The sequence below is a fragment of the Lutra lutra genome, chromosome 6 (genome assembly GCF_902655055.1).
Source record: "Lutra lutra chromosome 6, mLutLut1.2, whole genome shotgun sequence".
In the NCBI taxonomy this organism is placed as follows: Eukaryota; Metazoa; Chordata; class Mammalia; order Carnivora; family Mustelidae; genus Lutra; species Lutra lutra.
This window is the reverse complement of record NC_062283.1, coordinates 33,375,587-33,401,621: the sequence shown is the minus strand read 5'-3', so window position 1 is coordinate 33,401,621 and position 26,035 is coordinate 33,375,587. Positions and strand designations below refer to the sequence as shown.

Sequence of the window (26,035 nt, the reverse complement as noted above, 5' to 3'; positions counted from 1 at the left end):
GCTTTTGCTCTTCCCTCCCACTAAAAGAGATGTATGTATACATACATACATATATATATATATATATATATATATATATATATAAAAGATGTGGGCCTGTGTCATTCAATGTTGAACATTTTGAGGGGACATCTTTTGAAGAACTTTAAATTTCTCTGTGTGTCTCTCAGTTTGTATCTTCTTTCCCAGTCTTGAGACACAGAACCACCAAAGGGTGCCCACAGTTTCCCTAGAATACTGTCCTACCTCTGGGAAAGGCATCCTGTCCCTAGGTAAGGGTCCCAGTGGACAAACCGCACCACGGGATCTGAGTTTAAATACCAACTCGCTGTTCTCATTTCTTGCTCCAAAACGAACCAATTGCCACTTTTGCCTGACGAAGAGCAGTCTTAGCTACTGCCCGTGCAAGCAAAGGAGAAAATGTAACAGGTTCAACCAAGCACTAAGTGGAATCCAAAAGACATGTTCTTCCAACTAAATTCTGCCTTTACAAGATGGACTAAAAGTACTCTGCAGGAAAATAAGCAGGACTCCTAAAAAGAGAACTGCAGCGTTGCTAGTAATTCATGCGTTTTTTCATGATCTAAAGATGCTTTTACTGGGCCAGTGTCACAACACAGGACCCTACCGAGTCCAGTGTGGACTGATGTTGGCATCTTTGGGTCAGGAGAGTGAACTGTGCCCAGAGGTGTTTTTTAGTGACATGAATGGGTCCTATTAATGCAATTAACTGGGGAGATTGTGCTGATGCTTTCTTAACGGACAAAAAGAAGCTTTGTCCAACACCAGAATTGTGAAACTGGTGCTATTTTCTGTTACACTGGGATCCTGATGAGTGAGGATTGGTGTTCCTCCCTCCCTGGCACCGTTAACACCATGGCTGTCTTCACGGCTGTGTAGTCATAGCCCTTCTGTGATAGATGACTCAGACCCGTGGTCGCGGTGGCTGTTACTCTTCCCCAGAGAAAGCAAGGAGAAACAGAAGAACTCACACAAGTGATCCCACTCGCAGAGGCTTTCTTGGACACCGCTTTGCCGTGAACTCTGCAGGTACGCACCTCATTTGAGCTCGACACAAACAGGTTGCCGTGTGTGGCGCAGACGCAGTCTCACAGTGAGTTTGCCTGTCAGGATTCTGGTTTATTACTAGGGCGTCCATCACAGTCCACCGTGTGCTGGATGGAGAAAGCACTGGGGATTTCACTTTGTTCACTTTGTTTTCAGTTTATCGTTTTGCAGCCACTGGGGAAGCATCAGTGAGGTCATGCCATCTTTTTGGACCAGGGCTGTGTATATGTGTGTGTGTGTGTGTGTGTGTGTGAGAGAGAGAGAGAGAGAGAGAGAGAGAGAGAGAGAAAGAGAGAAGGGCTACCAGGAGTCGGCTGTATCCGATTTGTTTGTAGCCTTCCGGAATGGCATGGCCCATGAAACAAGAGTCCTCTGATTTTTCTCGTACCTGGCAGGATGGAAAAGTTAACGAATTGATAGTTTTGTTTTTACAAGTGTCTGCTGCCCCATCTGCCCCGTGTGGAGAGGGCTCCCATGATGCTGAGTCTGAGCTGAGGCCATCTGGAGGGATCAAAGCGTGTGGGAGGAGCACCCCCCGGTGAGGCCGAGGACGAGGAAGGCCTCGAAGGTGCAGGATTTCCGCCTTCTGCCTGGCGCGGTACAGCGCCGTAGAGCCAGGAGGCCTTGCCTCTCGGGGCCTCTGGGGAGCAGAGCGGGTCACTGCTCCCGGGAGGCTTCTGCAGCAGTTTTGTAAACGCATTGCTACATAGTCAAGTTCCTTCGTGACACATAATTTCTGTTTTGACATTAGGAGTCAGTCCATGTAAGGTCTTTTAGACTTGCTTAGAAGAAAAAAAAATTCACCTTTTGTTGCAAAAAGCAGAATAAAATGTCCACGCAGAAATGTTCTTCCTTCTTCTTCCCCTTTCTCTTGCCCACACACAGTTCTTGTTGGAGGCCCCCCTTCCCCCCCAGAACCAATGTAATCAGAGGAGTAAGCCGACTTCCGCCGGACCTGGCAGTGCATCTCACGTTGTACTGTATATGCTTGTCATTTCCACCTAGTGCTGGGGGAGTGCCTCTGTTGGTCTCCCAACCTGACCTTTTTTAAAAACAGCTTAGCCTGAGCCGCATTTCTTTTGGTTCCTTAAAAAGGATTTAATAACCACAGTGCGATCTTTGCCACGACTGTGTGATTTTTAGTATTTCTGAAGTGTTCTTGAAGTCCAGCCTAGTTGAGAGGAAATTTAGAATTAGAAGAAATACCTAGAGAAGTCGTCACAATCAGCTGAATTTTTACTTTAAGGGAAATGAGGATTAGCTATCGTTTATACTCCAGCCTCGTCCTGGTCCTTTCTGCATTTCAGAACACCCATGTTTATAACAAATAGGAAACCTGTTAGCTCAAGAGGCTCTGGGGCGAGGAGATTATCTAATAGTGATTATACAAGGCAAGGGCTCTTGTGGTTCTTGTTCTTGAAACTCTGAAAGAAGTTAGAACCGAAGTGACACAGGTCGTACTGCCCTGCCGAGGTGACAGCCATTCCTTCTGAGCCCTGCTGGGATGGAACCCGTTTCCCCAAGGCCGTGGGGGGGTGGCTTCCAGGCTGGGCAGCTGCCAATGTTTTTGACCTCAGCCTTGCTCCATCCGGGCACCCATCTCACTCAGAGTAGGTGGGAAAGCAGCCCAGGGTCAGCCTAGGTTCTCTGGGGTGAGCCTTGCAACAGAGACTTCACTGTCCTGCAAGAGCTGGGTTCCGTTGTCGCTTTAGACGACATAAAGCAGACATTGGAGATTTTCAGGGAGTAAATTGGGAAGCACTGGCTACAATCCATGAAAGCCACTGTTGTCTGTTGATTAGGTAACTTGAGGTGACCAGAGGCCCTGGGAACCTGGAGATGTGAGGCAGACTCTAATCTGGAGGCCAGCAGCCTTTCTGCTTCCGCCTTGACAGAGGCAGCTTCACTCTTTGACCACATTTTTGCCGTAGCTGATGACCTTTCGGGGATGTGAGAAGCCTGATCAGAACATCCAAGCAAATGATACCTCTCACTCTCAGATTCATGAAATAGTTCGCCCTCCTAGTCCCCTTAAAAATGAATAAGTAAAAAGAGAAAGAAAGGATGCTGTTTGGTGAGGGTGTGGATGCACTGCTTGAGCTGAGGCGGGTAAGTCCCATGATTTTGTGTCTGCAGTATGAAGCTTTCTGAGTCAAAAAGGCATGTCTCTCCCCGGAAGCTTTATTTATAGTGAAGATTTGGTGAGCTTTAGTCATCTGAAAAAATGAGACGGTCCACTTGAAGGGGAGCTCACAGGGAAGCCACATCAACTCAGAATTCACGCCAGGAGGGATTCTGCTACAGAAGAAAGTGCCTTTGGCCAAAAAAGCAAGATTAATATCTAAAAGGTGGACAAGCATTGCTTCTGTTCCTCCAGCAACCAGTTGTTTAATAATTAACTCTCGGTTTCCTTTGGTTTACATTCTCAGTTCTGAACCCCATAAAGAAGTCCCTAGAACATACAAAAAAAAAGGCATCTCAAACTCTGGAGATTGGCTTTAAAAGACCCAAAAGCAGCCACATTGTCATTTTCCAGGTTCCTCGCCATTTTGACATGCTGCCCGTCCTTTCACACTCTGCAGCCAGCCCAGATGTGAAGACTGGATTCATTGACTTGAGGAACCTCAGTTCTGGTTCTGGAACAATTACCTGCTTAATTGCTTACTGCCTGTGGAAGTTATCTGTGGGGTGTACCTTTCAGAGAACATTTCAATGGTATAGTAAAATTCTTCTGGGCTCAAGGGCCCAATCAGGCATTTAGATCAAAACTGGAAGTCTTTGGGGCTCCTTGGGGAAAAAACAAGACACCTAAATCCCAGTGCTGGGCCTTGAGACCATACTCCCCTCTGCCTAGTATGGGGTCAAGTGGCACCTGCAGGAAATCATTTTTCCAGTGAGATTGCCTGTAAGTCCCTTGGGGAGGTAATACCCATGTAAACCTGTCTTTCTGAGCACTTTTATGCCAACTTGAAAATGGTAAGCTAAAGCAGCCCTGACCCCATAGCCTCTGTCCCCCTCTTTATTGTCCCGTATTTGGGGGGGGTTAAAAGCTTTTCAGGGTTAAACCCTGGTTTTTAACTTCTGTTTGTTGTGGAGGAGATGAGTCACTAACAGATGATCTAAAGGAGTCTCTAGTTTTGATTTCCCGAGTACACTGGCATAACAGATATGACTTACGGCCGGGAAGGTAGAGCCTGATCGTCAGGACACCCCCGCACCGGAAAGGTGTGTCCCACCCAGAGCCTCCACCCGGGACAGATCTGAAGTCAGGTTTGGGAGAACCTCCAAAGCGCTGAAATGCAGGGAGGACTTCAGGGGCCTTTGCTCCGCAGCCGGGCGGCTTTTGTTCCTCCCAGGAACATGGAGGAGCTCCAAAGGCTATGGCAGACAGTGAAGTCACAGCACACAGACTCAAACCATCCCTTTTGCCGCTTCTCACATGGCTCGTGCATGTTTTGCTCAGAATCCAAGGGGATCCTCCTCCAAAATCTCACTAGCTTCAGGTGTTTTGGTTAGCCTCCAACAACCTCCCCCTTTCTCCCCCACTTGTGGATGCACAGAACTGTGTTTGTTGCTCCAGGCACGGATATGCGAGTCCAGGGCCCAGCAGCACAGTGTGGTGTTTAGTGGTTAGAAAAATAGTCGGTCCACTCTGTTAACAGTGTGTGGTGCAGTTTTGTACACGTCGGATCTGTTTTTATTGTTTCGTGGTCTGAAAACCTTCAAGCTCCAACTTTATCCTCCAAGAAAAGGCAGATGGTTAGACTAAGAAACCTTCAGTTGGTACCTCTGTCTTAGGAAAGATTGCTGTCGCTTTGCTGGGTGCTTAAGGAGTCAGGAGCATTGGAGGATATTGGGAGCTGTTGTAAAATTAAAGCGAGTGGCTCTGGCCTACCCAAGTGTATCAGAGAAAGGGCATGGAGGCCTATTAGTAGCCTCTTGAAATCGGCTCTGGCCAGCCCTGCCTTCGTTGCAAGGACCTTACCTCCTGTCCTCTCCAGTGATCTTGGGAGGGACGACGTCTAAGGAGGCGGCGAGGCTCTGCCTCCTGTTTGCTCAGCTGCAGGATGTGGCCTCCAGACAATCAGGTTTTCTTCAGGGGCTTCCTCACCATGATTCCCTCCACATCACTCACCTACCGTCAGCATCCAACAAGGTGAAATTCCCTGGGACCATTCCAGTTCTAAAATGGATGAACTAGATGTGCTGTCTCCCCTTTTGCAAGTGTATTGTCCAGATGCAATCTCCCTTTGGCCAAGTTGGACAAGTATTTCCAGGGAACCCCTTAAACTGAGGCAAGTAGCCAAGATGTTTTGAGTTTTTCCCCCAAAAGGCAGTCTTTGTCCCTTCTCCCATGTGCACAGACATTTTAGCTGAGTCTTAAAAAAATCAAGTGCAGTAATGTCTCCATTACTTAAAAGATCAAGTCCAGTAATGAGACAAAAGCTAGGGGCCCATGCCCCCAGGGACCCGTCCCCTGGGGGATCTCATGCTCAACCTAGACTGTTATGATCCCACCAGAAGTCTGCTGCTGTCCCCATCCATCAGGGTCCCCCATATTCCCAGAAAGCAAACAACTTAGACTTCCTGTCATTAGGTCACCGAGTCCTTCGGTGACCAGTCTACAGAGTGAATGTGTGTATCACTTGCGTGGGCGGTGTGCCTCCTGCTTGCAGAAAGGGTAGAAAGTGGAACGTCCAGCAGCCTGAGTACTCACACCCTTGGAGAGGTTGGCAGAAATAACTCCAGTGAGTGCAACAAAACAGGAAACCGAGGAACCGCGCTTGTACAGGAGGACAAGTTGGTTTTGGTCCTTTTACCTCTTAGGACCTGATGCTGCAGTAAACTGGGCTTTGAAATAATATCACACTTACCCCAACCCAAATGCACTCCGGGACTTCGGAGCTCCCAACCCATGGGTGCATGGTCTTTTCCATTTTTTGTTTGAAAACAGCCTTGCTTGGTATTGCATGGAAAGTTCCAGTTTTCCTTCCTACCCACTTGGGGCCACCTGCCCAGGCCTGGCCCCTTCCCCAGTATCTTTACAGCACTCGTAGGAAGACCTATGCAGTGCCCTTTGGAGCAGGGGAGTGGAACTTGGTCCAGAGAAAGCAGCAGAAACAGAATTTTCTTGTTACCTCTTCTCAAGGAGGTTACCTCTTCTCAAGTTTTTCTTCACGCCTCTGTTTCCTGTGGGTACAGTCAGGTTGGGAGGGAGAGCTGAAAAGAAAAGGAAACGGGGTCCAGCCAGTCCGGGTTTGGGTCCGAGACAGGTGTCCAGCTGATGTGAGTCCCACTTTCCCCCCCTTCAATAGCAGGCCAGTCATATGTAATGATTCTCCTTTACTAAGGTGTCTGCTTCTGTGGTGCCCACAACAAAGGACAGATAGACTCCTCTCCTGTAGTCTGGATAGAGCTTCGGTACTTTCCCTAAAGTTCCATCATCCCCATGGCCCACTCCTTTTTGTAAAAACAAATGCTTAATCCTGTGAGCGTGCTGTTCCTTTCTGTGTGTTAATCAGTTTCCATTGGAGCTGTGCGGGAGGGAAGGCCATTGGAATTGTAGGTTGTAATGTGCCAACCAATAAAAACCAGTATTTCACACACGTCCCTGCTTAGTGTCTGGTCTCTTCTTTCTTGAGATTTTCCGTGATTCTTCACATCAGTCTTGCTTTGATTTTTTCCCACACTCTCTGCTGAGGTCTTGAGAGTTGCCCTCGAGGTAGGTCACAGGTGGCCCTATGGACAGTCTGATGTTCAGGAAATTCAAGTGAGAAGTGAATTGGAGGAGCCCCACAGCAGGCCACGAGAGACTAGGCTGCCGGGACCCCAGGGAGACCCAGGTGGGCTGCCAGCGCCCAGGGCTGAGAGGGCCTGCCCCCTAAGCCAGTGAGGCTTTCCTCAGAGCCCAGAGGACACAAAAGGGACAGAGAGGTGAGCCACATCGAAGACAACACGAAAGCACAGCCAGACGTTGCTTTCCCGCGTGGGAGCAGGAGCTGGGCATGGTTGGGTCAGGAAGTCTTATGTCCCATCCTTTCCAATGACTTTGATTGGGGCTGCTGATGGGCAAGAGCCGTGTTTTGAAGGTATGTAGTGGTAGGACTCGCGGGCAGAGGACAACAGGCGGACCACCATCGTTGGGAGAGTGGCACTGAGTGACCTAGAGACAGATGGAGAACACATTGAGCTGTCGTGAAAAATAAAAAGCATGGTGAGGCTAAATTTTGGAAGACTACAGAAGCCAGGCCAGGGAGTTGAGCTTCATACTCGTGACACGTTCTTGAACAAGATAAGGATAGCCCTGTAATAGCAACCGTGTTTGAGGAGGAGGCAGCGGGAAAGATTGGAGGGGAGCAGATTGGAAGCTCGTGATAGCCCCATGCCTAAGCTGATCCGGACTTGGGGTGAATGAACCCGGGGATGAAGACAGGGATAGAGAAGGGGGAGTAAACACTGTATCACAATCAAATAAGCATGTCCATCCACTGAGGTAGGCTGGCCTTCCTGGGATTCTGCTGGCATCACCAGTGGCCAAGTTTTGGTAAGTCAACAAACCTGATAGAATCCGTGTACCCAGAGGGTCACAACCAGGACGAGACTGCCACGAATCTAACTCATAAGACTCAGATGGACATGCCTGGATGACAGTTGGCTCTCTTGTACGATGGCAAACATCAGACCAAGTTCACCGGGCTAGTGTACTGGCTATCTGTGTGAGTAGCCAAAAATAGGCAGGAAGTGGGTTGCTAAACAATAGTAACCCGATGACTTCTTTCCACTGCAGGGCAGGTGCCCTACCAGCTGGTCAGGGCGCCCTTTCCCCCTGAACTCCGATTCTGCGTGCCTCCTTTGTCCATCCTGCAATGATTCCCCCTCCCATCAAAGGATTCTTTCTTTTGCCAGATTCAGCGTGCATAATGAGGCCATGAGCTTATAAACACTGACACAAGTGATGGGCTATACTTAGGAAACTACCAGATGGCCATCTGTAACTGGGATCTGGGGTTTGTGGAACTCTCCACTTGCCATGTCTGATGAGGACAGGCCGTTGTGTAGGGGTCCCGTCCCCATCACTTCACGGCTTTACGTGTTGCTGGTTCCCCCATTCAACTCAGGGTAACTGCAGGCTCTAGGATTATCTTGCTGCAGCCCAGGCTTTTGGCCACAGAGAGAGAGGTCTAAAGAGTTCCCAAAATTTGGAGTATGGGTGAGGAGAAGAAATGAGCCCAGAGGCCCCCAGCGCAGCTATGACACTGCTGGAAGGCACCTCGCAATGCCTACTCCCTTTGTTAGCCTGGATGGCAGCTCTGAGCACCCAAGCCAGACAAAGTAGGCACAATTCTTGCTCATCCCCCACTCAGGCTGGCCCCCGTCCCCACTAAAGACCTGATCACTGTGCTCCAGACACCTGGTGTTAGAAACCATGACCTTGTTTGCTTTCTGGTTTCAGACACATTTGGGGTGTGAAAGGTTTATTTTCTCTCCTAGGTCTTGTGACACCTGACTAACATCTCAGCCTCTGAGGGCGCAACCGTGTGGCCCCATGTTCTGTGTCCCGAATACCAGCAATGTGCTAAACCCAGGACACGTAGTCCTCACAGAGGCACCTGCTTGGGTGACAGATGGCACGAAATAGGAGAGATGACAGCCTGGGGAGGTAAGCCACTAGGGGTGGGGCAAGAGGAGACAAGGGAGAGAGCTCAAGCAGGAGGACCATAGGAGCATGGGAAAGAGTAAGGGAGCCGGAAGAGGGAGGAAGGACTGTCCTACGTTGAGAGGCTGCCTGCCAGAAAGGAAGGTGTGAGCATCACAATTAGACCCCAGTTCGGGTCTCAGCTCAGCTGTTTGCCAGGCTCTTGGATTTTGGTACCGTCCCCATCCTCTCCTGTTCAGCCGGGGAGAAGTCCACTTGTGCTTGCTGTGAGCGTTAAATAAGTGGAGGAAGGTGTGCGATGTCCAAATTGCTGTGTGATCACTCAGTGGTAGCTGGGAGCAGACACCTGCTCAGAGATGGCCGGGGGCTGTGCTGTGCTCACTAAGTCACAACAGAGACAAACAATCACAGTGCAGAGTGACAAGTGTGATCCAAAGAAGGCTGAGGGAGGGACTGCCTCCTTCCCAGAGGATGCAGGAGGGATGTAGGAGTTCTCAGCAAAGGGAACAGCATTGCCAGGCTAGGGCACAGCAGTGTGCTCGTGTGACAGCAAGTTTGCCGGGGCTGGAACACAATACGGAGAGTGGGCAGGGAGGAGAGAGAGGTAGGAGGGGCCACAGGAAGATCAGCCAGGGTCGGGTGCCTTGGCAGGCTGTTTGAACTTTACTCTGCGTGACTGGGATGCCAACAAAGGTTTTAAAACAGCAGTGACTGCATTGGGTTGGACGTTTGAGGAAGACGATACCACCCTCTGCTGAGCCTGTGTTCCAGGCCCTTGCACCAAGCAATGTGTTCACGGCTTTACATTTAGTCTCTGCTTCCCTGCAGTGCACAGGGAAAGACCTGTGATCCCTACCAATGTCTGGTAACGAACGGAGGCTTCGGGAAGCAGACCACTTTCGAAGGAACTGGACAGACTAATTCGAAAAAAATCATAGGGTCAAGTGCCAAGGATGTCTAAAGATAATTTTGAAACTCTTCAAGGGAAAATACAGGGGGACTACAAGGGAAGTCCTGTGTTCTATCAGCATCAAGACTTAATATTGGGGATGCCCGGCTGACTCAGTCTGAAGAGTACGCATCTTGACCTCGGAGTCGTGAGTTCTAGCCCCATGCTGGGTGATGACTTCAATAAGTAAACAAACCTGAAAGAAAGAAATCAGGTGCCATAAAAGACTTCATAAGAAGAGTCGTTAAAACAAAGTGATAGAGAAATAAAAGAGGAAATGGGACAGGGGATCAAGGAGCAGACCCATGTGCATGTGGGAAAATGTTAAGAGCCAGAGGAAATGTGCACTGGAGTGGGGAGAGACTGGGTTCCTCAGTAAATGGTGTTGGAAAACAAAATTCGCCCCTTAACCTCACAACATATGTGAAATTAAGTTCGCAAGTGTGTAAAATGAGTCCTAAAACTTTAAGAATAAAATACAGAAGTTAAGTAATGTATCTGAGGTCACACAGGTAATAAGTAAAGAAACTGTATGTCATTGAACCTGAGGGGTCTGGTGTCAGACCTTGGCCTCTAACCCACTCAGCAGTACTCTGTCCTGGTCCCTTTAGACCCCCGCCTGCACTGGGTATAGAGATGACTTCAGAATAAAATCTTGGGGCGCCTGTGTGGCACAGTCCTTTAAGGGGCCGACTCTTGATTTTGACTCGGGTCTTGATCTCAGGGTCACATGCTCACCTCCTGGAAATCCAGAGTTGCAGGCTTTACTGACTGAGCCACCCAGATGCCCTGAAGATACCTTTTTTAAAATAAATCATTATCCTGCTTTGGCCACTGAACGCTATCCAGCCAGTGGCAGGTCTAACCTGTCATCACTTCATTACTCACTTCCACACCATTATGTACTCCCATCTTTCTGGGCTGCATGTTCTTCCCCTGCAGCATCCCTACAGAATTAATTCCATCCCCCAATGAATCTATTTGTTCCTGTACCGCACTTTGCAAGAGCTGCAACTGCCCAGAGAAAACCAGATACCATGGGCTCATGCCTCCCCTCCACTGAGCCCCCAGTACCACCCATCCATGGCCAGTGACTGCCACACTGAAAACCCCAAAGGCCACTTTTCTTTTCATCTCACTTCTCATCTGACCCCTCCCTTCTCCCATTGTTGTCCCAGGCCATGCTTCTGATTGTCCTCCTCCCCAGAGCTTTCAGATTAGAGTTCCAACTCCTTAGCTGAGATCCCGGTATCTTTTGTGATTTGGCCCCTGCCCACCTCTGCAGACTCTTTTCCTGCCCCCGACTTTGCCCTTCTTTACCCCTGATCTCCTCGAGCTTCTTGCAGTTCTCCAAATACTTCACACACCATTAGCTAGTCCACAGCTCACATAGGCCATGCCCTCTTTGGGAAAGATCTGGGAGATTCTCCTGTACATGCCCTCGTTCCGAAGGCACTCTGAGGCAGGGAGACTATCTCTCTGTTCTAGCTGTCCAGCTGGGTGGTCAAAGCAGCTACCTAGGAAATGTGGGTTAGAGGAAGCAAAGGGCCAAATGGTATTTGAGGAATGTACCCAGCACAAGGAAATGTATCCTTTATGTCACGTTGGCTTTGGACAGCCATACCAGCCGTGTGCACATACGCCCCTTCACTTTCCCCCAAACTGGGAAGGAAGCCAGTGCGGACCTGCTCTCAGGGATCTAGAGGGGGAGAAATTCGGAGCAGGGAGAGGAGGAGCACCATAGCAGTCTCTCACCTTTCTCTTCCTGCCTGAAGTGTGTGAGTTAGAGAGGGGAGTCGGGGAAGGTGCTTCTGTAGGGGTTGGAGACCCCCCCAATTCCTGCTATTTCCCTTCTCTCTCAGCCCAGGATTCTGTGAACTTTCCCCGACCTAGGGCAGGACCTAATGGAAGGCTGGTCCCTTCTGTGGGGCCTGTGTCTGAGACCAGCAAGGGAAGCCAAGCTGGGTTTGAGACCCGAGAAGGGTAGGGCAGTCACGGGGATGTGTAGGTGGAGGGATGGAGTCAAGGGTAATTGGTTTTACTTTAGGGAACTTGGTCTGAGAAAGTTGAGTGGACCCATTAGAATAGCTAATATTATTTGAGCAGTTCACAAAGTACTCTCCCATCAGTTCAAATGATTCCCTGAACACTTTACTGCCTAATAATCAGGCAGGGCCCTGACCTTCACAGAGACCCTGAGATGCAGGCACTTTGGTCCCCACCTCGTTGTTGAGGGAGCTGAAGCCTGGAGCCGCCGAGCACAAGGGAAAATTGGTTGATTGCAGAGAGTTGGGTTGGGGAGGTGGGTCAGATTCAGAAGGTGAAGGACCCCTAGCTGGAGGGAAGCAAACACCTTGCAAGACAGGCCTCTGGTGCTGTCAGGGGCTGGCCAGTCAGAAGTTCCCTCCACCCGCCCCTTCCTTCTGATGCACCTTAGGACCCACTTAGTCCCTCCTCCCTTATCCCTTCAAGATACGAAGCTCCAGGGGCGCCTGGGTGGCTCAGTGGACTAAAGCCTCTGCCTTCAGCTCCAGTCATGATCCCAGGTCCTGGGATTGAGCCCCACATTGGGCTCTCTGCTCAGCAGGGAGCCTGCTTCCTCCTCTCTCTGCCTGCCTCTCTGCCTACTTGTGATCTCTCTGTCAATTGAATAAATAAAATATTTTAAAAAAAGATACGAAGCTCCCCAGTGGAGACTACCTGCTGGGCCTCCACCTACTGGCCTTTGGAAGGAGGGTGAGTCTCCTTCCAAAGAGAAATTTCCAAAGAGAAATTACCCATGTGAAGGGGACTTCTGCATTTTGGGGGCCTGGAGTGGAATGTCCACGGAGGAACCTGGGCAGTCAAGGCAAGTCCAGGGCTGGACGGAGGCAGGGGGGCCAGGCTGGGACAGGCCCTCCTGCTGGAACTTCTCCCAGCACCTGTGGGGACCCCCATGGGGAGGGAGCCCCCAAAACAACAAAAAGAGATGGCCTTGCTCCAAGTCCCCACACCTCAGCTCCTCAGACCACCAGGGATAGGACAGTGGCAGGAGCAGGGACTATGGGGACCCTCTGTGTCTCAATCCCTCTGGCCTTTATCCCAGAATGGGCTGGGGGCCAAGGCTGACTCCACGGCCATGGTCTTCTCCAAAGCTCTTCCTCCACTCCTCCTCGCCCCTGCTGCACCCGCCGAGAGAGACCCCTGGGCTTCTGAAAGAGGTGGACCCCAGCTGGTGCAAGGCCCGGGGTGGGAAAGCACAAGGCCTGCAGGCTGCACAACCAAGCAGCTTCACACAAATGAGCCAGTGTGAGCAAAAGTCTAGAAGGAAGTATCCTCTGAAGTTGGGATTATGAGTCATTTTATTTCCTTCTTTTTTACATCATATATTCTTCAACTGTTGATACTAATTTTTTTTTTTTTTTTTTTTTTTTCCCAATCAGGAAGGAAATAGGTGCTTGGCTGGCTCGGTCAGTTTAGAGTCAGACTCTAGTTTTCAGCTCAGGTCATGATCTCAGAGTGGTGAGATCGAGCCCTGTGTTGAGCTCCATACTCAGTGTGGAGTCCTCTGGGGATTTCTCTCTTCCTCTCCCTCTGTCCCTCCCCATGCTCATACACTTGCTTTTTCTCTAAAATAAATGAATCTAAAAAACAACAAAAAAGAAATGCACTGTCATTGTTTTTTAAAAAAAGAAGAAGAAGAAAGAAAGAAAAGAAAAAAAAGGAATAGTCCCTTACACTTAGGGAGCCTTTATTATTTACCTAATATTTAGTCCTTTTATGTTATTTCTCTCAAGCAACAGTAACCTTTTTTTTTTTTTTTAGATTTTATTTATTTATTTGACAGATAGAGATCACAAGTAGGCAGAGAGGCAGGCAGAGAGGAGAGAGGAGGAAGCAGGCTCTCCGCCGAGCAGAGAGCCCGATGCAGGATTCGATCCCAGCACCCTGGGATCATGGCCTGAGCCGAAAGCAGAGGCTTTAACCCACTGAGCCACCCAGGTGCCCCAAGCAACAGTAATCCTATTTGTGAGGTGGATATTATTAGTTAATTTGGAGTTAGGGACTTCTGAGATCCCATGGTGTGCGAACGACGAACTGAAAGGCACAAAGTGGCAGCAAGCAGTGGGGTCGGGGACTTTGAGCCCGGCTGGCGAGGCTGAACCCTTAGCAACATGATGGTGGCCAATAAGATTCTGCTGCAGTTCTTGGTTCCTCTTTCTCTCTGTGTTTTGCCCTTCCCAATCCCTGGGATTCGGTTCATTGAATCACATCATTAAATCCAATAAATCATTTATAAAATAAGGGCGCCTGGGTGTAGCTCAGTGGGTTAAGCCTTTGCCTTCGACTCAGGTCATGATCTCAGGGTCCTGGGATCGGGCCCTGCATCTGGCTCTCTGCTCGGTGGGGAGCCTGCTCCCCCTGCCCCCGCCGTCTGCCTCTCTGCCTGCTCGTGATCTCTCTCTGTCAAATAAATAAATAAAAATTCTTTTTTTAAACAGATTTTTATTTATTTATTTGACAGAGAGATCACAAATAAGCAGAGAGGCAGGCAGAGAGAGATAGAGGAGGAAGCAGGCTCCCTGTGGAGCAGAGAGCCTGATGCGGGACTCGATACCAGGACCCTGAGATCACGACCTGAGCCAAAGGCAGAGGCCTAACCCACTGAGCCACCCAGGTGCCCATAAAAATTATTTTTAAAAAATCATTTATAAAATAAATATGCACTGATAACCCACTGGGCATTCCATTATTTTTTAAGGCATTCTTTATTCATATATTTTGAAGCTTTACTGAAGCATAATCAACATATTTCAAGGTGTACACTTGGATAAATCTTAACATATGTGCTCAAATAAAACAGTCACAACAAAATCAATGGACTGATCGTCACCCCCAGAAGTTTCTTTATGCCTCCATGATCCCTCTCTCCTAACCATCATGCCTCTATCCCCAAGCAAACACGAATCTGCTTTCTGTCACTACCGATTAGTTTGCATTTTCTAGTTTTATAGAAATAAAATCACACATCATAAATTTTGTATGTGTTGCAAAGTATAGATTCTAGTTGATAATTTTTGCATACAGATACCCAATTGTTCCAGCACCATTTGCTGAAAAGGCTGTCCTATTTTTAGTTTGCTTAGTAATTTTTATCATGAAAGGATGCTGAGTTTTTGTCAGATGCTTTTCTGCATCTATGAAGATGAACATGTGGTTGTTTTCCTTTGCCCTGTAAATGTGCTGACGTTGATTTTGCTAGGAATTCACCCCTTGCATTCCTAAGATAAATCCTACTTGGTTAGGATGCATAATCATTATTAATGGGCCATTGGATGTGATTTACTAGTATTTTGTCGAGAATTTCTTATCTATATTCGTAAGGAGTATTAGTCTAGAGTTTTCTCTCTCTCTTTCTTTCTTTCTTTCTTTCTTTCTTTCTTTCTTTCTTTCTTTCTTTCTTTATTTATTTATTTGACAGAGAGAGATCACAAGCAAGCAGAGAGGCAGGCAGAGAGAGAAGAGGAAGCAGGCTCCCTGCTGAGCAGAGAGCCCGATGCCGGGGCTCGATCCTAGGACCCTGCGAATCATGACCTGAGCCGAAGGCAGCGGCTTACCCACTGAGCACACTCAGGCGCCCCTAGTCTCGAGTTTTCTTATAAGAACCTTCTCTTGGCTTTGGCGATCAAGATAATGCTGGCCTCATAGAACTGTTAAAAAGTGTCCCTCCTCTCTTTTTTTTTTTTTTTTTTGGAAGAGTCTGAGAACTGGTGTTAATTCTCTTTTTGATTTTTGGTAGCCTTTACGAGTAAGCCATCCGGGGACTTTTGTTTGTTAAGAGATATTTAAATTTATTAAGATTTAACATATGGTCTGTCTGGAGAATGTTGGGTGTATATTCTGTCATTGGAGGAGTGTTCTGTATTCTTTTTAGGGATAGTTGGTTTCTAGTGTTTTTTAAGTCGTTTGTTTCCTTCTGTAAGGCTATTCTGTGCATTATTGAAAAGAGGGTCCTGATGTCTCCACCTCTTCTTGTAGATGTGTCTATTTCTCCCTTCGATTCTGTCATTGTTTGCGTCATACAGCTCCTTCATGAACTGACCCTTTTATCAGTATATAATGTCCTCCTTTGTCTCTTGTAACAGTTTTTGATTAAACATCTGTTTTGTCGAGGGGCGCCTGGCTGGCTCAATCAGTAGAGCACGTGACTCTTGATCTAGGGGTCATGAGTTCGATCCTCTTGTTGGGTGTTCAGATGATTTAAATAAGTCCTTCAAAATAAAATAAAATAAAATAAAATAAATTTTGTATAGTATCAGCAGAGCCACCCTGGCTGTCTTTTGGTTACTCTCTGCATGGAATATGTTTTCCCATCCTTTCACTTTCAGCTTATTTGTGTCTCTCTAAACTGAGTCTCTTGGGACACCTGGGTGGCTCAGTGGGTTATGTGTCTGCTTTCAGCTCAGGTCATGATCCCCAGGGTCCCAGATCAAGTCCGTATCAGGCTCCCTCCTCAGCGGGGAGCCTGCTTCTCCCTTTCCCTCTGCCTGCCACTCCTGCTTGTACTCTCTCTCTCTCTCTGACAAATAAATAAAATTGTTTTTAAAAAAATAAATAAATAGGGATGCCTGGGTGGCTCAGTCTGTTCGGCATCTGCCTTCAGCTCAGCGTCATGATCCTGGGGTCCTGGGATCAAGTCCTACGTCAGGCTCCTTGCTCAGTGGGGAGCCTGGTTCTCCATCTGCCTGCTGCTCCCCCTGTTTGTGTGTGCACTCTCTCTCTGTTTCAATGACAAATAAAATCTTCAAAAAATTTTTTTAAAAATTAAGTGAGTCTTGGGGTGCCTGGGTGGCTCAGTAGGTTAAAACCTCTGCCTTCGGCTCAGGTCATGATCTCAGGGTCCTGGGATCGAGCCCCACGTCGGGTTCTCTGCTCAGTGGGGAGTCTGCTTCCTCCTCCTCTCTCTCTCTCTCTCTGCCTGCCTCTCTGCTTACTTGTGACCTCTCTCTGTCAAATAAACAAATAAAATATTTTTTAAAAAGTTAAGTGAGTCTCTTGTAAGCAATAGATACTTGGATTTTTAGAAAATATTTTTTGACGATTTTAAAGTGTACAGTTCAGTGGCAGTAAGTACATTATTGTACTTACACAATAAATGTTGTACACAACACCACAATCCATCTCCAGATCTTTTTTTTTTTTTTAAGATTTTATTTATTTATTTGACAGGCAGAGATCACAAGTAGGCAGAGAAGCAGTCAGAGAGCAAGGAGGAAGCAGGCTCCCCACTGAGCAGGGAGTCCGATGTGGGGCTCGATCCCAGGACCCCAAGATCATCACCTGAGCCGAAGGCAGAGGCTTTAACACACTGAGCCACTCAGGCACCCCTCCAGATCTTTTCTTCATCTCCCCAAACTGAAACTCCATACCATTTAAATAATAATTCTCCATTTCCCCTGCCCCATCAGCGCCCCGCAACCACCATTCTACTTTCTGTCTCTGAATTTATCACTAGAGTATGTAAAATACTAGGTATCTCATAGAAGTGAAATCATAAGCATCTGTCTGTCCTTTGTAACTGTTTTTTTTTTTTTTCCCACATAGCCTAATGTCTTCAGGGTTCAGAATGTTGTAGATATGTCAAAATTGCACTCTTTTTTAAGGAGGAATAATATTCCATTGTATTATATGTACCATATTTTCTTTATCAATTTATCTGTCCGTGGGTGCTTGGGTGCTTCCATGTTTTGCCTACTGTGAATAATGCCGCTGGAACACAAATGTACAAATATCTGGCCGAATCCCTCCTTTCAATTCTTTTGCGTAGAATTGCGTAGAATAATTGCGTAGAATACTTGCGTAGAGTTGCTGGATCATACAGTAATACCATTTTTAGTTTTTTGAGGAACTGCCATACACTTTTCTATAGTACCTGTACTTTCTACATTCTCATCAGCAGTGCACAAGAGTTCCAGTTTCTCTAGCTCCTCACCAACATTCGCTTATTTTATGTTTTGTTGTGTTCTAACAGCCATCCTAATGTGTGTGAAGTGGCATCTTGTGGCTTTGATTTGCATTTCCCTAATTAGTGATGTTGAGCATCTTTTCATGTACTTACTGGCCATTTGTTAAGTTCTTTGGAGAAACGTCCATTCAATTCCAGGGAGATCATTTGTATTTACTTATTTCAGTTAGATCATTTTTTAAAATAATTTATTTTTAATTAACATATAATGTATTATTAGCCCCAGGGGTACAGGTGTGTGAATCGTCAGGCTTACACACTTCACAGCACTCACCATAGCACATACCTTCCCCAATGTCCATCACCCCACCACCCTCTCTCCCCGCTCCCCCCAGCAACCCTCAGTTTGTTTTGTGAGAGTAAGAGTCTCTTACGGTTTGTCTCCCTCCTGATCCCATCTTGTTTCATTTATACTTTTCCTACCCCCTAACCCCTCCACGTTGCCTCTCAACTTCCTCATATCAGGGAGCAGTTAAATCATTTTTAAATCCATTCTGCCAATCTGTCTTCTTTTGTGTGTAGTAAAATATACATGAAATTTACCATTAAGTATACAATTCAGTGATATTAAGTACATTCATAATATTGTACCATCATCACCAAGCTCTGTCTTTTCATTGGTGAGCTTAATCCATTTACATTTAAAGTCATTACTGGGGCGCCTGTCTGGCTCAGTTGGTAGAGCACGGGACTCCATCTCCAGGTCTTGAGTTCAAAGCCCCACGTTGGGTGTAGAGATTACTTAAAAAAAATAATAATAGGGGTGCCTGGGTGGCTCAGTGGGTTAAAAACTCTGCCTTCAGCTCAAGTCATGATCTCAAGGTCCTGGAATCAAGCCCCGCATCCGGCTCTCTGCTCAGCAGGGAGCCTGCTTCCTCCTCTCTCTCTCTGCCTGCCTCTCTGCCAACTTGTGATCTCTGTCTGTCAAATAAATAAATAAAATCTTTTAAAAACTTAAAAAAAATAATATAAAATAAAGTGATTACTGATACTAAAGGATTTATTTTTGCAAGTGTTCCTTTCTAGATGTGATCTTTTTTGTTTCTCAGTCCTTTCAATACTGCCTTCTTTCATGTTTGACTTTTTTTTTCCCTAGTGTACCATTTTTTTTTTCTAGTGTACCATTTTGGTTTCTTCTTCATTTTCTTTTCTGTATATTTCCTCCTTGTTTTCTTAGTGGTTACCATAATTGTAAAATTAACATCCTAAGGTTAATAGCTATTTTTTCATCAGACACCATGAAGGCCAGAAAGAAGTAGGATGATATATTTAAAGTATGGATAAGGTGCTCATTTCAGCAGCATATATATGAAAATTGGAACAATACAGAGAAGATTATAATGCATGGCCGCTGCATGAGGATGGCATGCAAATTCATGGGGCATTCCATATTTTTAAAGTTATGCTTAAAAAAAAATTAAAATAAAGTACTGACAGGAAAAGGGGGAGAACTGTCAACCAAGAATTCTATATCTAGAAAAACTGTCCTTCAAAAACGAAGATGTTAAGGCATTCCCAGATAAACAAAAACTCATGGGCTTTGTTGCTAGTAGACCTACCCTACAAGAAATGTTAGAGGGAGTCCATCAGAGTGAAACAAAAAGGCACTAGATGGTAATTCAAAGCCACATAAAGAAATAAAGACCACTGGTAAAGGTAACACATGGCAAATATTTTAAAAACAAGTATTTTATTTTTGCTATGTAACTCCTTTTTTTTCTTATATGATATAAAAGATGCATAAAACAATAATCATAAATCTATGTTCACGTGTACACAATGTATAAAGATGAAGGGGGTATGGAATTGGACAGAAGGCATTAATGTATGCTATTAAAATCAAGATGGTATCAATTCAACCTAGATTGTTATAAATTTCTCTATTTCTTCGTAAGTGAACTTAGGTAATTTGTGTCTTTCCATGTGCTTTCCATTTCAACTAAGTTGTTGAATTTATTGGCATAAATTTGTTCCTAATATTCCCTTATTATTCTTTTATTATCTGTAAAAATTGTTGTGATGTCACCTCTCTCATTCCTGATATTGGTGATTTGTATTTTTTTTTCCTGATCATTGTGGCTAAAGTTTATCTATTTGTTGATCTTTTTTTTTAAAGATTTTATTATTTATTTCACAGACAGAGATCACAAGTAGGCAGAGAGGCAGGCAGAGAGAGAGAGAGGGAAGCAGACTATCTGCCGAGCAGAGAGCCTGATGCAGGGCTCGATCCCAGGACCCTGGGATCATGACCTGAGCCGAAGGCAGAGGCTTTAACCCACTGAGCCACCCAGGCGCCCCTATTTTGTTGATCTTAAGCAGCTTTTGGCTTCATTGATTTTTCTTTATTTTTCTGTTTCTGTTTCAAAGATCTTTGCATTGATCTTGTTATTTCTTCTGCATTACTTCAGTTTCAGGGTGAAAGCTGAGATCTTTCTTCTTTTTTTTCTTCTTTTTTTTTTTAAGATTTTATGTATTTATTTGACAGAGAAAGGCACAGTGAGAGAGGGAGCACAAGCAAGGGGAATGGGAGATGGAGAAGCAGGCTTTCTGCCAAGCAGGGAACCCAATGTGGGGCTCTATCCCAGGACCCAGGGACCATGACCTGAGTCAAAGGCAGACACTTAACAACTGAGCCACCCAGGCACCCCTACATGAGATCTTTCTTTAAAACAACCCCCCCCCACAAAACAAACAAACAAAAAAAGCATTTAGTGCAATAAATTTCCCCAATAGAGGTGCCCCACAAATGCTATGTTGTGTTTTCATTTTCATCCAATTCAAAATATTCCTAATTATTATTTTAAAAAATTTATTTAAGTAATCTCATATACCCAACATGGGCTTGACCTTACAACGCCTGTGATCAAGAGTCAATGCTCTACCTACTGAACCAGCCTCGTATCCCCCTAGTTATTTTTTATCTAAAGGTGTGTTACTCATTTTCCAAACATTTGGGGATGGTCCAAGGATCTTTCTCTTATTTGTTTATTTTTTCTTTCCTTCTGTCGAGGAGATTGTGAGACTGATGAGGGGGAGGGAGAGAATCTTAAGCAGGTTCTACACATCGCCGCAAGCCCAATACAAGGTTCAATCTCATACCCTGAGAATACACCTGAGCCAAAATAAAGAGTCAGATGCTTGGGGCACCTGGGTGGCTCAGTGGGTTAAAGCCTCTGCCTTCAGCTCAGGTCATGATCCAGGGTCTTGATCAAAGCCCACATTGGGCTCTCTGCTCAGCAGGGAGCCTTCTTCCCCCTCCCCTCTGCCTGCCTCTCTGCTTACTTGTGATCTTTGTGTGTCAAATAAATAAATAAAATCTAAAAAAAAAAAAAAAGATTCAGACACTAACCAACTGAGCCACCCAGGCACATAAAACATTTTACTTTTACATATGTTAACTTGAATCCTTTTAAGTTTGAGACTTGTTTTATGGCCTAAAATATAGTCTATTTTGGTAAATGTTCTCAGTGCACAAACCCCACCATACATTATTATTATTTTTTAAAGATTTTATTTATTTATTTGACAGACAGAGATCACAGGTAGGCAGAGAGGCAGCGGGGGTGGCGGGGGCTGGGGGGCGGGTAGGCAGGCTCCCTGCCGAGCAGAGAGCCCCATGCGGGGCTCCATCCAGGACTCTGGATCATGACCTGAGCTGAAGGCAGAGGCTTTAACCCACTGAGCCACCAAGGCGCCCCCACATGATTATTTTTTAAACACAATTATCTTTTTAAAAGGATGTAATAAGAAAACCAGAGTTCTCATTCCTTTGGATAGACCCATATTTTTACTTGGTACAATTTTCTTTTTGCCTAAAGACCTTCCTTTAACATTTTTTGTAGTGCAGGTCTGTTAGTGATGAATTCTTTCAGTTTATATATATCTGAAGATGTCTTTGGGGGCACCTGGGTGGCTCAGTTGGTTAAGCAACTCCCTTCGGCTCAGGTCTTGATCATGGAGTCCCAAGATCGAGTCCCACATCAGGCTCCCTGCTCAGCAGGAAGTCTGCTTCTCCCTCTGGCCTTCTCCCATCTCATGCTCTCTCTCTGTCTCTCATTCTCTCTCTCACACACATAAAGAAGTAAAATGCTTAAAAAAAAAAAGATGTCTTAGTTTCACCTTTGTTTTGGAAGATACTTTTTATGAAGTTTTAATTTGAATCTAGTACAGTTAACACACAGTGTTATGTTAGTTTCAGGTGTACAATTAGTGATTCAACACTTCATACACCACCCTGTGCTCATCACAACATGTGCTCTCCTTAATCCCTATCACCTGTTTTATCCATCCCCGCCCACACCCACACCCACCTCCCCTCTGGTCACCATCAGTTTGTTCGTCTGTCATTAAGATTCTGTTTCTTGGTTTGTGTGTATCTGTCTTTCTCTTTTCCTTTGCCCCCTTTTTGTTTGTTTCTCAAATTCCACATGAGTGAAATATTTGTCTTTCTCTTTGTTACTTTGCTTAGAATTACACTCTCTAGCTCCAACCATGTTGTTGCAAATGGCAAGATTCATCTTTTTTTTATGGCTGAAAAATACTCCATCATATGTTATACCACATCTTCTTCTTTTTTTTTTTTAAAGATTTCATTTATTTATTTGATAGAGATGACAAGTAGGTAGAGAGGCAGGCAGAGAGAGAGAGAGAAAGGGAAGCAGGCTCCCTGATGAGCAGAGGGCCTGACATGGGGCTCGATCCCAGGACCCCGGGATCATGACCCGAGCCGAAGGCAGAGGCCTTAACCCACTGAGCCACCCAGGTGCCCCTATACCACATCTTCTTTATCCATTCATCTTGGGCTGCTTCTATAATTTGGCTATTGTATGTTTTTGAAAGATATTTTTGCCTAATGTTCTACATTGGGAGGTTTTCTTTCAATACTTTAAAGATAGGGCGCCTGGGTGGCTCAAGTGGGTTAAAGCCTCTGCCTTCGGCTCAGGTCATGATCTCAGAGTCCTGGGATCGAGCCCCGCCTCGGGCTCTCTGCTCAAGCAGGGAGCCTGCTTCCCTCCTCTCTCTCTCTGCCTGCCTCTCTGCCTGCTTATGATCTCTGTCTGTCAAATAAATAAAATCTTAAAAAAAAAATACTTTAAAGATATTGTTTCACTATCTTCTTACACAGATTGTTTTGGGTGAAAATCTGATGTCACTTAACTTTGTTTCTCTGTACATTCCATCTTTTAAGATTTTCTCTTTTTACTCATTTTAAGCAATTTGATTATAATGTGACTTCATATAACTTTTCTTCATGTTTCTTGTGCTTGGGGTTTATTATGTTTCCTGGATCTGCGGGTGTATGGTCTTCATTAAGTTTGGAAACCTTTCAGTCATTATTTCTTCAAACATTTTTGTCCCCTTTTTTTCTCTTCTTCCGAGTCTCTAATTACTCATATATTAGGCCATTTGAAATTGTCCCATAATTCACTGATGTTCTTGTAATTGTTTTAGATTCTTTTTTGTCCCTTTCATTTTGGATAATTTCTATTCTAATGCCTTCATGTTCACATATCTTTTCTTCTGCAATATCTAATCTGCCATCAATCTCATCCCGTGTATTTTTCATCCTTGGACATTGCAGATTTCACGTCAGAAATTTCAATTTGAGGCTTCTTTTTTTTTTTTTTAAGATTTTATCCGTCTATTTTTCAGAGAGAGAACACAAATGGGGGAGTGGCAGACAGACTGAGAAGCAGGCTCCCCTGTTTAGCAAGGAGCCCAACACAGGACTTGATCCCAGGACTCAAAGATCATGACCTGAGTCGAAGGCAGACACGTAACCGACTGAGCTACCCAGGTATCCCAATTTGAGGCTTTTTTTATATCTTCCTTCTCTCAACTTTTTGAGCATAAGAAATACAGTTAACTGTTTTAATGTCCTCCTTAGGCCCAACTTCTTTCAGTTCTAGATCAGTTTCATTTGATTATAGACTGTGTTTTCCTGCCTCTTTGCATGTCTAAGTATTTATTGATCCATTTTTTTTAATGGGTGCCATACATTATGAATGTGATCTTACTGAGGGCTAGATAGCTGCATTCCTATAAATCTTGAGCTCTGTTGTGTAATGAGTTTACATTACTCATTACTCATACATTACTCAGTCAACAATTTGATCTTCCTAAGTGTTGCTTTTATGATTTGTTAGCTGAGTCAGAGCAGGAGGACACAAAGACAAGCAAGGCATTAGTGAAAGTGGATACATAAGCCCAGGCACTAAACCACAGCAACACGGCTATGGGGACAGTTAAAACTCAATCAGGGTGGCGGAGTGCAGCTTCACCTCTGCCCTCTATCTCCCCTTCCCGAGGTAGTAGCAGCAGCATGAAGAGAGCAGGGAGGGCTGGAGTATTCCCTGGGTAGGCTTGGGGGTACCCTCATGGGATCTGAAACCTTATCACAGAAACAAACCAGGCTTCAAATATAGACACGGAGCAGCTGCTGGCACAGAGCTGTCCAGGAAGAGGGTCCCACCCATCATTCCACTCTGCATCACCCTTGCCGATCACACCAAGGGCCTTGGGAAGTCATCACACTGCTCAGGGCCTCAGCTTACTCATTTGTAAATTGGGGTGACCCCACCTGCTCTGCCTAGCTCAGAAGGGTGTTCTGTCCGGGGAGTAAGGTGTGCTCATTTCAGCAGCAGATATACTGAAATTGTCCTAGGAGTCAGAGAAGTAAAAACAAGCTGAGTTTCTGACACCCCAGTCCTTTCTACACACTGCCTTAGCCAACTGACTGCTAAGCCCCCTCCTAGAAGGCCCTCAAGTTAAGTGGTCAGAGGTTGTAAAGAAGAGGAGAGAGGACCTATCATTTGATTCTAACCTCCTTGCAGGGTAGGCTCTGCCAGGAAGGTGGACCCCCTCCCTCTGCCTCAGTTCTGATGGAAACCTGAGATGAGTGGTCTCCTTAATCTTCAGGGTCAAAAGTCTGAGAACAGCAGGGAATCAACCCGTAGCCTCCAGATGCAGGCATTTCTGTCATTCCTTTCCCCTTATCTATGATTTCCTACCAGTCAGATGATGGTGTCTGAAGGCAAGAGGCCAGATTTCCCCAACAGACCTCTGGTTCTAGGTTGGGTCATCTCTGCATCCAACCTCCTTTTGGAAGGGCCGGAGGAAACAGACCAGACCAGACCGAGTGGCTCGACCATGTCCGAGCCATTGGTTATTTCTGGCAAGAATAAGGTGATCTAGGTTATCCCTCTATCTCCAGTAGCACCTAAGGACCCTGGAGCGCCTCAACCTGGTTCAGGTCCCACATCTTTTATGTTTCTGGGTGGCTTCCATCACCTGCCAGTCTGGAGCTTTCCCAACCGTGTGTGATTTGGGGGGAAAAGTGGGAAGGTCTGGGTACAAAGCTACACACACGTACTTGAAGTAATTGTAGATTCACATGCAGTTGTAAGAAATAAGACATCCGGGGCACCTGGGTGGCTCAGTGGGTTAAAGCTTCTGCCTTCGGCTCCGGTCATGATCCCAGGGTCCTGGAATCGAGCTCAGCTCAGCGGGGAGCCTGCTTCTCCATCTGTCCCTGCCTGCCTCTCTGCCTACTTGTGATCTCTGTCAAATAAATAAATAAAATCTTAAAAAAAAAAAAAAAAAAAAGAAGAAGAAGAAATAAGACATCCCCTATTGGTACAATCCATCAGTCCATCTCTGGTGTGTGCCATTATAATGCTAGACCACTAAAGCCTCCAAATTTACCTACTAAAGTTGCTTGTGGCCCGGGTGTATTGCACCCCGCTACTCCATCAGTGCCCCTGCAAACCAGACAGAGGTTAGCGAGGGATTTTAACAGGGCCTAGTGTGTTCTGGACTCCTCATGCACGTGATCGCTTAATCGTCACCAGAGCTTATTTCATAGACGTTAAGACTGAGGCGCGGAGAAGGGGTGGAGGGTGAGTGGGTCTGGGCAGGAGCTAACCCAGGCTTGCCTACTCTATCTACCCTCTGAGCACAGCCCCATGGGCCCCTGGGGGCACTAGGAGGCTTGGAAGGCTCCGCAAACACTAATGGAGTCCGCGGAAGATCCGAGCAGAGCCCCACCGGCGGAGGGAGCGGCTAGTCGCCGCTAGCCGGGACTAAGCTTCTGGGCGTGGCTTGGCCCTACACCTGGGTTCCACCCGGGAGGACGAGGAAGCAACGCCGGGCCGCAGTCTGCAACCAGAGCTCCCCAGCGCTGGCGCCCGGCCGGGGTCCGCCCGGGGGGACGCCGGGAAGTTGCCCCGCCCCTCCCCGCGCGCTCTCCTCCCCCCGCTGCGCGGCGCTCGCCTGCCCCCTGCTGCCGCGGGGTGGGCCCTGCAACCCCGGCCCTCCCCGCCTTCGCCCCGCGCACCCCCCAGCTCCGGATTGGCCG

General features: G+C 46.4%; 1 non-coding gene across 1 annotated transcript; it reads left to right on the top strand.

Annotated features, from left to right (window-relative positions):
• The first annotated feature begins 18,964 nt into the window (after nucleotides 1-18,964).
• LOC125103388 (U6 spliceosomal RNA) lies at nucleotides 18,965-19,075 on the top strand. Its single transcript, XR_007128390.1, has one exon. It is a non-coding gene; the product is annotated as a U6 spliceosomal RNA (small nuclear RNA).
• The last annotated feature ends 6,960 nt before the right edge of the window (nucleotides 19,076-26,035 follow it).